Source organism: Salminus brasiliensis, chromosome 18 (assembly GCF_030463535.1).
Source record: "Salminus brasiliensis chromosome 18, fSalBra1.hap2, whole genome shotgun sequence".
NCBI lineage: Eukaryota > Metazoa > Chordata > Actinopteri > Characiformes > Bryconidae > Salminus > Salminus brasiliensis.
The window spans coordinates 11,268,859-11,281,130 of NC_132895.1; positions in this window are offsets into that span (position 1 = coordinate 11,268,859).

The following is a 12,272-nucleotide window of genomic DNA, read 5'->3' on the forward strand; positions in this document are numbered from 1 at the left end:
GTGATATTGCTCGCGTCCCTTATTGCCTATTAATCAAACATTCTCTGTTTTGCTTTTGCCTTCCCCTCAGAGCATCTTTCTGGACCGTGGCAGCCGTGTCTTAAAGTTTAGAGAAGTGGGCTCAGGACTACAAGGTTAATCCCTGGACATGGGCGGGTGGATTGAAGGAACAGGGCTTTCTCCTCTCTAACCCCCAATTGCTTCTTGGCACTGAGGTGGCTGCTGTGTTTTCACTTCCCTATTCACTAGTGTGAGTTTGTGTGTTCACTGCCATGGATTGGTTAAATGCGAAAGTTGAATACTGTTCTAGTGCCGTGTGTTTGTTTCTGGACATCTGTCCGGTTCCCCATATTTTAAGTTGCATCCACCTCTGTTGGGGTGGAAAATAGTGACTAGTCCGTTACAGAATCTGATTCAGTTGCTTGACCTGTAATGTGTCTCTGAAAAGGTTTATTTTGGTGCTCAGTTTACCAGCTGACTTATGATAAAGTTCAATACCTGGAGAGTTGGTCTCCCTGAGAGGACCACTTGCATGCAGGGTGAACCTGCCCCCTGTTCTCTTTTTTTAGAGTAAGATTTTTTAGAGTTAATTGGCCTTAGAGTTTATTTTTACCGTCACATCTTCCTTTTGACTGTATACCTGGCTTCACTGAGACGGATTTGACCCTGAACCTGCTGTGTCTCCAACATTTCAAAGCACGTCTGCTAAGCACATTTGTTGGCAACAAGAACAAATGTTGATACATTATATTGACAAAACTATTGGGACACCTGCTTATTCGTTGTTTCTTCTGAAATCAGGGGTATTAAAAATGTCCAGCTTTTGTTGGAGTAACTGTGTCTAATATCCAGTAGACTTTCTAGTAGATTTTGGAGCACTGCTGTGTGTGGATTGCATCGAGAACAAGAGCTTATGTAAGGTCAGGATGTTTAATGGTCACCACCCCACTTCATCCCCAACTCATCCCAAAAGTATTGGATGGAGCACCATCATTCCACAGAACACAGTTTCACTGCTCCACAGCTCAATGCTGGGGTGCTTTTTACCCCTCTAGCCCACACCTGGCATTAGGCATGGTGGTTCTTACTCCAGAGAGTCCTATTCTATTGCCAATACCTCTCTACAAGGACTATCCAGGCTGTATGTGCAGTTGCCCATCTGTGTGAGTAATGGGAGCAACAGTAGCTAAATGCAGTCATTAGAAGGGGTGTCCACAAACATTTGAATATATGGTGTATGCTGACACTGAACCCAAAATAATGAGCATTCCCTAATTTATGAAGAGCGCAAAAGGACAGGGTGACCTGATGAAGTGAACAGCTCTGCTAAATTGGCGCAGTTATTGGACAAAGTCTCTTTCACACTGTGAATAATAATCTGTCATTTAAGTCATATTTAAGAGAAAAGGGTGGAAATAGAAGCGTCAGCTGAGTAGAATATCTGCTGTTTGAGGGTTAAGTGTGCTTCTATTATTTCAGTGCTTCTGCAGGGAGATTTTCCCAAACCTCCAAAATTTAGTCTTATTTAATGGTGAAGCCAGCACATGCATTTTTCCCTGAAAGCCTGAGAAATATGGGTCGTTCAAGACATTGTTCAGAAGAACAGCGCACTTTGACTAAAAAGTTGATTGGAGAGGGTAAAACTTATAAAGACGTGCAGACAATGATAGGCTGTTCAGGTAAAAATCTCCAAGCTTTAAAATGGAAAGCAAAACCAGGGAGACGTGGAAGAAAACGGAAGACTACCATTCGAATGGATCGAAGAACAGCCCGAATGGCAAAGGCTCAGCCAATGATCAGCTCCAGGATGATCAAAGACAGTCTCAAGTTACTTGTGAGTACTGTGACAGTTAGAAGATGTCTGTGTGAAGCTAATCTATTAGCAAGAAGTCCCTGCAAAGTCCCACTGTTAAAAAAAAGACATGTACTGAAGCGGATGCAATTTGCCAACGAATACATAAACTGGCCTAAAGAGAAACGGAGATACATTTTGTAGACTGATGAAAGTAAAATTGGGGCCGCAGACAGTTCGTCAGACGACCCCCAAACTTTGAACTCCGAATACAGTGAAGCATGTATAGCAAAATACTTGAAGAGGTCATGTCGCCTTATGCTGAAGAGAAAATGCTCTTCAGTGGGTGTTTCAACAAGACAACGACCCTAAACACACCAGTAAACGAGTAAATCTTGGTTCCAGTCCAACAAAATTGAGGTTAAACAGCATCAAAAATGCTGTTTCTGAGGCAAAACCAAGAAATGCAAATTAATTCTGGGATGTAGTCAAAGCATCCTGGGCTGGAATACAAGTTAACAGGTGCCAGAGGTTGGTTGACTCTATGCAACATAGATGTGAAGCAGTTCTAAAAACCTGTGGTTGCACAATTAAATATTAGGTTAGGGTTTTTTGTGATTTTCTGAAAAAATTAAAATTCTATACATTTCTCTTCATGTTTTGATTTAGTGTGCAATGTTCCCAATGCATGGAAATAAAAACTATTATAAAGATTTTGGGCTTAACTCGTGTTTTTAAACACACTGCTGTTATTTCAAACACAACTGTATGAGATGATGGTGAGTTGTTGGTGAGATGCAGGAAACCTCTAAGGGTAATATGCGAAGCAGAAACCTTTTGTAGGTCATTTGAAATCACTACCTGTTTTCAACAAGAATTGAAGTGAACAGTTGAAGCTCTAGTACATTACTGTTGCAAATGGGTTTTGTAATTGTTGACTGAATGGTTTATAAACCTGAGTGAGTTGGTTGGACAGTGTACCTTTGGGCATGGTTTCAGGGCTGCTGCAAGTTCCTGTTGCTTGGGCCTATGGGGGTATATGGGTGTGCAACAACAGCAGCAGCAGGCACTGGCTGCTGCTGGGAGATCCCACTGATGCTGGAAGCCAAACACAGCAGCTGTCACAGGGTGCTTTCAGCTCTTTATGAGCCTGTGGTGGAAGATTTGAAATGTTTTAAACGACAAATGGGGAGAGGGATGAACTGGTACCGTACAGATGTACTTCTTATCTGGGTAGTCCCTCTGCAGGGTTTTATTGTAGCAGTGATGATGTTGGCTGCGATATCCTGCATGGTGCGTGTAGTTAACTCTTGGTGGTGACCAGTTGATGGATTGAAGACAGTCTGGGTCAGCAAAGGCTTCAAAATGCTGTGAGTGTAAAGAAACATGTTTTTTCAGTTGCAATTGGAGCAGAGTTTGGAGTAATGGCTCTGATAGGGGGCATTTTACGACGTTATCATGTGTGGAATGAGGAGGAGGATGGATGTCAGCTGCTTCTTGTGGATGATTCATGATTGGTTGAGAATGAGCTTCAATAAAACCTTGACGTCACGGTGCATTTATCCTGGCACAGGGAAGGGTGAAGATGAGGGCGTGCCACAAATGGTGATGGTTTTGGAGAAGCACTCAGCCATCATGCCTAATATGTCCAAAGGTTTGTAGACGCCTGCTTATCCAGCATTTGTCTGAAATCAAGGGTGTTAACTGCTGCTACTCTTCTTGGAAGGCTTTATGTGACTGTTTGATTGCAATCAACCACAAGTGCAAAAACTAATTGGTTTCCCCAGCCCCACTCCAATGCACCCTAAAGGTATTGGTTGCAGATCCACTGCTCATTGGCCAAACACTGAGAGGCTTTATACTCCTACTAGTATTCAGTGGTAAAAAGACATACTTAAGTAAAGCTGTGAAGTATTTAAATACATTGTGCATGCTATGTGGTAAAAAAGTCAAATCTACCACATGTTAAAACTTCATAAATGTTTCTAAGTAAATATTATATATGCTGCACTGTACTCATTTAATAAACCATTATTAACCCATGTGTGCCCCTTGAGTAGCAGCCCACATGGGTTAATAATGGTTTATTAAATGAGTACAGTGCAGGTAGCACATGTTAGGTTTATATAGGCCCTTCATGTTGAGCCCTGGTGGGTTTTACAAAGGTACAGACTGAACTTCATTGGGAAACTGGGCTGAGGATACATAGGACTAAGAACTAACAACAAAAAGAGATGGGTCCAAAATAAGGTACCATGGTGGGCCCATCAAATAGCTAATCATAAACCCACATGAGGCCCATATGGATTTGCTGGGCAACCTCTTTTAGTAAAACCTACATTTCCTCTTTGTTCTTGACATCACTTATAATAATGAATACTGAGCATGTCCTCCCCCTCAGTCAGTCAGTGTGTAGTCGCTTTCCCCAGGCCATTTTCTCTATTATTCAGTTATTTTATATATATAAAAAGCCTTGCATCAGTGTTGTAGGTTGTAAGAGCAAAGCTACTGTTTCCTTTGTTGCTAAGTGTGACTTCATGCTGGATGAGTACTGAAGTAGAGTAATGGTATGCTGGAATAATTTGGCCATGTAATGATGGATGTGTCTAATATGTAAACAAATGCTACATTGTCAGACAGGATTCTGAAGAAGAAGGTACTAGTTACTTTAATAGATATGAAGTAAATAAATAATTGCTTACTGACAATGTTAATGCTACTCACCTTTAGGTAGTTAGTTGTATAATGTATTAAGATGTTAGGCACATTTTACTTTATTTCCTTTAGTGTCATAGTTGTTCAATTCAGGTAAAACAAGTGGTTCTAACCTTTTAAAGAACCCTAATGTAAGCTCATGTGTGGTTGCTCCATCTCATTTTGTTGAATGTGCTTTTCTAAAGACTCTTAGTTTTCTTTTTAGTCCTGAATATGTTCATCTCATCTTTTCATGTAAAGCACTGCTTTTAATATTACCTATGCTAGGGGGATACTCTAGTGGCCTGCCAGTAACCATGGATTTTATGCTCCACCAATGTCTCTAGTGGGGATTAGCTGTGCCGGATGTGCAGAGAAGGCCACTACTGCGTGGGCAGCATGCACTGCTCTCGTCCCCGGCGGTCTGACAGCCTCTCCACAGGGACCACCCGACTGACTGACTATTCTAAGCTAATTGCAAACACTGCAGCTGTCCGTCTAGCCTGCGAGCGTGCTCACCTACAGGTGCGTCATACACCCACGCCGAATTCATTTCGGCTCTCGCAGTCTTTAGCCTCCGCCAAATGCAAGACAAAAGACAGATGATATGTGAACTGCCACTCAAAAGCTACCTTAGCTGTTTCCTAAGCGTCAAATCAGAATTACCTGAAACTATGCTTATAGGCCCAGAGTACACTACAGCGTACATCACTTTGCAGCCTTTGATTAATGTTTCATACAGTTCCTTTAAATATTCCTGCAGGCCTTAAGTGTTTGCCCTGGCATTATGACTTCATGCATTTGTGAGATGTGCACACATCCTGGCATATGCAAGTCTCCATGTGTTAAGGTTATGGCCGTAAAGAGATGCATGCCTGCTGGCTCATGCATTAAATAAAGCTTTAAAAGCGCCTCACATGCTGGTCTATTTTGATGAGGCCTTTTTTTTGTCTAAATTAATTTCACGCCACAAGGCACGTTAAGCAAATTAAGCTTAGCTCCTATTTGCTGTTTTAATGGCCCCTTTTAAAAAGGGAGCCAAGCAAAGGTCAAGACAGGGTCAAGGCAGGAGGCTGGGCTAGGCTGAGAGCTGTTTCTCTAACTGTTTACGATGGGACAGAGGGGCCTTGAATGCGGAACCTGAAGCTAGTAAATACTGTACGACAGTGGAGATATAAATAGTGGAACTGTTAAAAGCATATGGCTGACAATGTGTGTGTATATTTCTGTGGATGTGGATGCAGCCCACGCTAATGGAAGTCCTCTAAAAGCTTAAAGGCCTGCCCCTAACTGACAATTACATGTATGCTAGGTACCAACTGCAAAGGGTGAACGCGTAAGATGATGCTTACAGACAATGTTCTCACTCTTGTGCTCTCCTACATGATGAGTAAATGGAAAAATGCCTGAGGATGAGGTGAGGCCAGACTGGGAGGAAAATGCAAGTTAGAGTAGAGCCATAAACCTGAATTATGTCAACAGTCCGTCCGATTTTATTTGGTATTAAATAGTCTCTGTTCTATATTGTAAAAGATGCAGTTAAGTAATAGTTAGCCACATTTACCAATATCTTTTACAATGTGTTTGTGCCAAATTTTCAGATTTCTTCTAAACTGGGTGGAACTGATCTGAATGATTAATTACTATGGGGTTTTTTCATGATCTCTTAAATTCGGTGAACATTGTTCTACTGTGAAGTTGGAGTTCTCCATAATTCCTTGTGAACCTGGGAAGGAGACCTAAGAACTTCTGCAGATGTTGACAACTCTGGGCGTCCTGTGGGGGGGTGGGGGGTTCTTAGTGAGTGACTTACTGTAGTATGTCATGATCTGAGTGGTTAGGTGGGTGGGATCCGAGGACCAGATCTCTGGCCACCGTATTCAAAGAGGACTTTTCTAGAGCATTTAAGCCTCAGAGTGATGAGCTGAAAGGCTCACAGGCAGCCTTGATTCTAATGAGGATAGAGCACATAGACAGACCAAATGAATCAATAAGGAGAAACTAGCAAAGGTCAAGGGTGTGCTCAGTTGGTGGAGGAGGGGTTGATGGAGCGCTAAAGAAACTTTGAAAGGTCATCTTTGTTTCTTAGCCCAATTTTCACCAAATTAATTGTACTTATAATTAGGCATGTGGCGTCTTCCCAAAGCTTTTTGTTCAGCATGTTGAACTGGAATCCTGCCTGCTCTGGTTGTTTGAACGCAATAATGTTTTGTGCCAACTGGATGCTGTTAAAAGTCATTAGCCATTTTAAATGGTGGAAGCATTCGTTTCCTAGCCAAGAACGTCTGCACTGTAAGATCTCCAGTGATGAATTTAAAGTGACTCAGCAAATGGTAGGAATGACTGATCTGGAACTTTCATGATGAAAAATTAAACACTACAGTAGTTTCAGGTGTTGGTACCCTTGACTGTCTGATGGGATTGGTCAGTGTTATCTGGGAGGTGTCAAATTTTTATATTTCAAGTAAACAGAAACTCGCATCATAATATAGAAATGTATAGATACATTTAATTTTCCTAGCTTGAAATCATTCATGTTGTTATGCAATAAATCAAGAGTCTTCAAATATCAATGCTTTGTTGGCAGGATATCTGCTGATAAGGTGAATTTGGTATTGTCTAACTGCATAAGATATATTTTTTACAATGCTGTGAGCACTGTGCTGCATGCATTGTGCTGTATATGCTATACTGTATACACTGCTGTGTACATCATGCTGTATACATAATGTGCTGTATTTGTCTGTGCTGTGTACAGTGCTAGCCACAGCTGTATATCAGCTGTATGTAAAAAAAAAAAAAAAAACATGCTTGTGTTTGATGCTGTAAATGCTGCCAGATGTGCCAAAAATCATATCTGCTCGGTTTACTCTGAACTGTAGAGGAAGAAAAGTCCTTGAGAAGCAGAAGAAAAGGGGATGTGCTAAAACCATCCATCTCTCTGTATGGCAAAGGAGCGAAAGGTATATTTAGATTAACAATAAAAGCACAAACTTCTATAACGGCTTCACATTTCATTTGAACCGAGCAGCAAAGACACACGATCTGACAGGAAGGTTAAATTGTCCTTGTAATTCAATGCCATTACCATTCAAGCTGGAAAAGTGAAGTGGAGTCATAGAGTAGAGGCCAAGAGACAAATAAAATATGAGACGTGTTTAAATACACCTGATATTTTGGCTTTAAATCCTCTCATCCCTGCAGTTTGCATTTGCTGCCAAATGGGATGAAACAGTGTAGTAAATGTAGACTATGGCTCATTTACTTCGCAAACTTCAAATTGAAAGCTCTTATTTACATTCGGCTGGTTTACAGATGCACTTTCCAAATGAATGTGCAAGAATTCTACTGGGTAAGGAATTCGTTTTGTAGTGCTATGCTAAAGAGATGTTTGATGTGGCTTGTAAACACTGCTAAAATATTACAGATATTTCTAAATATCTGCATGATTAAATGCTTAAGATGTAAATGAAGGGGTTTGATATGAAGTACTCCATTCTAGAGCAACATTCAGAGCCAGAATTGTTCATGGTTAACACTTCTAATTGCTACTTCAAAGATTAAAAAAACTTTTTTTTTTTAATGATTATGAATACACTGCCTGACGCCGGAGACACTGTTTTGGTAGAGTTTGAAGAGAAGATTTTGGTCTAATATAGAATTTTATTTTACTCTACTATGGCAGAGCATTGAGAAATGCAAAGAAAGGCTGATTGCCTCTGAACTCATAGTTCCTATTTTTGTATATTCCTTTTTCATTTCCACCTGCAGGTTCAGACCCAGGGGCGGCATTCCTATTCTCAAACTCCTTATGACCTCCTGGTTCTTGACAGGCAGTTGGTCAGTTTCCCCTACTTTAGAGCAGCAAAGCCACATGCATTTCTCCATCAAAGACAGAACAAAAATCTAAATTTAGTCAGAACTGTGGCTTTATGTAGTGACTTTACAGCTCTATGGTGGCACAATGGTCTAACTGCTGCTGATCAAGTGTGAGGATCAGAAGTTCATGACCCTGCAAGAGCTCAGTGCCCCACAGTCAAAAGTCTCCCAGTCTGTGGATGATGGGAATGAACAGTAAACAGATTGAGGGGGAGGAGCCACAGACTAAACAGCTTATTGTTTTTGAGACTGAACTCAATATATATTGTAGACTGGTAATTAAGATGTAGAACTAATACATTTGAGAAGTTAGCACAGAAAACACTCTGATAATTTCCACTTTAAATGAACACATATTGTTTAATACCAAATTATAAAATTTGAAAAATGGCTACACAAGCACAAAAAGTTGGAAATCAGGGAAACCAAAAGAATTTTTGAGTATGTTGATTAATTTATTCATAATGATCCTCTTAATTCAGAAATAAGGAAAGGCCTGGTATAAAATAATAGAACCTGACCTTTCTCAGGTGTGTATTTTACTGAGGTAAGTGCTAAGTGAGTTCATTCCACTCACTGCAGAATAATGACTCCAGGTATGAGTCACTGGCTTAAGCCTATTACATAAGGTACATACAGTCTTGTGATTAAAATGATCAGCCATTGGTTAAGAGCTTGTTCATGCTGTCATTCATCCTCACCCACATGTAAACACACACTAATATATACCATCCTGTCACTTTATGATTGTCTAGCTTGCAGTAAGCCTTTTATTCTGAGCTCTACGGATGTCGTGTAGAGCTAAATTGCATTACTGTGTTTGATTACCATTGGCATTTGTCTATTACGTCATACTCAATAAGGCCAGGCAATTTGCAGAATAAACTGAAAATCAGAGAAATCGCAGAAGTCATTAGTGCTGCTGATGCTGGCAGGAAGCAAGGAGAGCGAGTTAATTACCTCTCCCCTCCGTGCTTAGTGTGCTGCAATTCAACCTGTTGCCACTCCGTCTCTGTCCGTTTTGGTCCGGTCGGCTGTGTAATACTGTTTACTGTGCCTTCTTGTAACTATCGCTCCTTAACTCCATTAAGTACTTCAATCAATCATGTACCCTGCTTTTCTTTTTTTTCTGGTCCATGTGCGTCTCACAGCTCAGTGAAACTAACCAGCCACCTCATTGTTTAATGCAGAAGAAACTTTAGGAAGACAAACTGCTGCTCCTGCTGGCCCCTGCCAGTCTAACATGCACAATTTGCATATCTCTAACTCAGCTGCTTGCAATTTAGAAGACGCAGCAGCGAACAATGAGGAGGACGGGGCTTTGGCTGGCAGACATGAGTGACTAATGGGGAGTACTCCAAATCCAGGCCCTGCAGGCCACGCTGCTGCAGAGTATGTATTGTTTTTCCTGATATCACAGGATATATCTTCAACTTGACAGCAAATTTAAGACATTCATTCATTTTCATAGATTGATTGAATCTGACCCACTGTACCTAAAGGAAAACTAAATGACTGACATCATGGAAGCCCAAATTTGGTACAGTACAGAGCCTCTCTATTTAAATGTCTAAAGTAAAGGTGTTTTGAGTATTTATTTTGATTAACTGTTCTATTAAGGAGGCCCATGTGGCTGCAGACATGAACAAGTTATTAAAGTCCTGCAGCCACACAGGTTTTCTAAGTAGAACTCCTTCATTAGTGTAGTGTAGTGTCACTGTTATGCAAAGGAGGAAAAACTTTACTTTCAGCAGAAGGAAATGTAAAAAGATTTCTATTGGTCTTTTCATCATAATTTTAAGAACAGCTTAAGAACAGCCAATTCAAATTATGTCAAAAAGGTGAAAAACTACAAAAAAGCAGATACAAGTATTTTGCAGGACAGTGATAGAGAACTATAACTGAATTATATTTGACACTCCATTATATTTGAGTACAGGGGTACATTGTCAACATTGTTCTTCTCCAAAATGGGAACTTTACAGAAGAAGGGATACCCCTTAACTTTCATTAAAAGTCAATATAAGAAGATTTTAATATTCTAAAGTAATTTTGGAGGATTTCTGTTGATCCACAAACCAATGATTGCCAGATTAAAATTGCCAAAATGATACAAACTGTAAAAATGGAGCTAAATGAATTTATCTCACCTATTCTGTTACAGGAGTGTTTAAGCACAAGCACAGGCAAAGTAGAGGACGTCAGAGCAGAGGTAATTTCTATGTTTTAACAAGGCTAATAAGGTAACTTTAAGGCACAGTAACTAAACAGTCTGTTTAATTGTAGAGGATAAGGAGGTTGGGAAATGGTGGTGTTAAACTTCATGGGTTTTAGTACACAAACCCACATAATTACAAATGAACCTTAGGAAAAACTATACAATGTAGGATAGTGGCTCTTTAATTTGAGCCTAACCAGCTGCTGGTTCCAAAGCAGTTCTGTCTTAATGTTGACTCCCATGAATATCTGCCTAGTTTTGATACAGTCTACAATTTTTATTTATTTATTTATGTATTTATGTATTTATTTATTTATATTCTGTTTTATACCACAGCTTATTCTACGATATGGGTCCATTTATCCGGAAAACAGCAGTAACTGATTAATTCAGCATCTTTGTGTTGCAGTCATCCATCTTTGAAAGCACTTGTGGACAAGATCTTGGGCTTCATCAAAAAATAAAACTGATGGAGGCTGAGCAAATTCTTCAGGACATTTCCATTTACATTTGAGATGCATATGCTGTGCCTTTGTCTGCACTACAGGGAAATAGAAAGAGCCTTGTTGGCTTTTAATCTTTAATCTTGAAATGGTGTTTTATGTCGTTTTCGAAGGCTTGTGTGGGCTGTAGAAATGAAGAAAGCTGCAAAGCTGTTAGCAGACTTGTCTCTTGTCAGTCCAGTTCCAGAGACTTTACTTGTTTACTGACTGCTATACTGCCAAAATCCCAAGCAATATACTAGCATTACTACTACTACTAATAATAATACTAACAATAGTGGTGTTTGTGTTTGTGCCAGTGTTTATGCCTTTAATAACTAACCTATGTGTGTGCATCAGTGCATAGCCACACTGCAATTATTTAGTTCATTTTGGGGTGTTTGGTATTGGTATAAGTAAAAGAAGAATGCACATATCTAGCAACCTTTCTGCATCACTCTGGACAGAAAGGATTGTCTATATCTGCCTCGTTTCTGTAGTTAGTATATAATAGTGAGAAGCCTTATTGCTATAGTGCTGTGTAATACATCTATTCTAATCAGTAGTTTATGTATAAAGTGTAATCAAAACAACAACAGCAAAACAACCAGTAAATCAGTCACTGAGCAAGACTCCAAGACTATTTATTGTACATCAGTGTAATATTATTTAGTATATATATATATATATATTAGTAGTATATAATTATAATATTACAGTATAATATAATAGTTGTATATAATCATAATATTATATACTGTTTTTGTACATCTGTATAATAGGTCTAAGATGCATGCAGGTTAACACTGGTGTTTTTCTTCTTTTTTTTTTTTATAGTCATTGTTGACCACATTCCTGTGTCTGGAAATGTTGTACATGTGAGGCCTATTTGTATATATGTATGTGTGTTTTTAAATATATTTCTAATAGCTATAGCTATATAAATAAATAAATAAATATATATATATATATATATATATATATATATATATATATATATATATATATATATACACTACACGATTTTGTTTACACACACACTTCATATATATATATAAATTAAGTGTGTGTAAAACAAATCGTGTAGCACGTTCTTGTGTGAAAAACCTTAATTTATTTAATTAATCATTTATTTCGCTATAAAAGAAAACGCATTTAATGCTTTTAATTCTTTTTGACACTCGCACTGCCACTTCATATCTTAGTG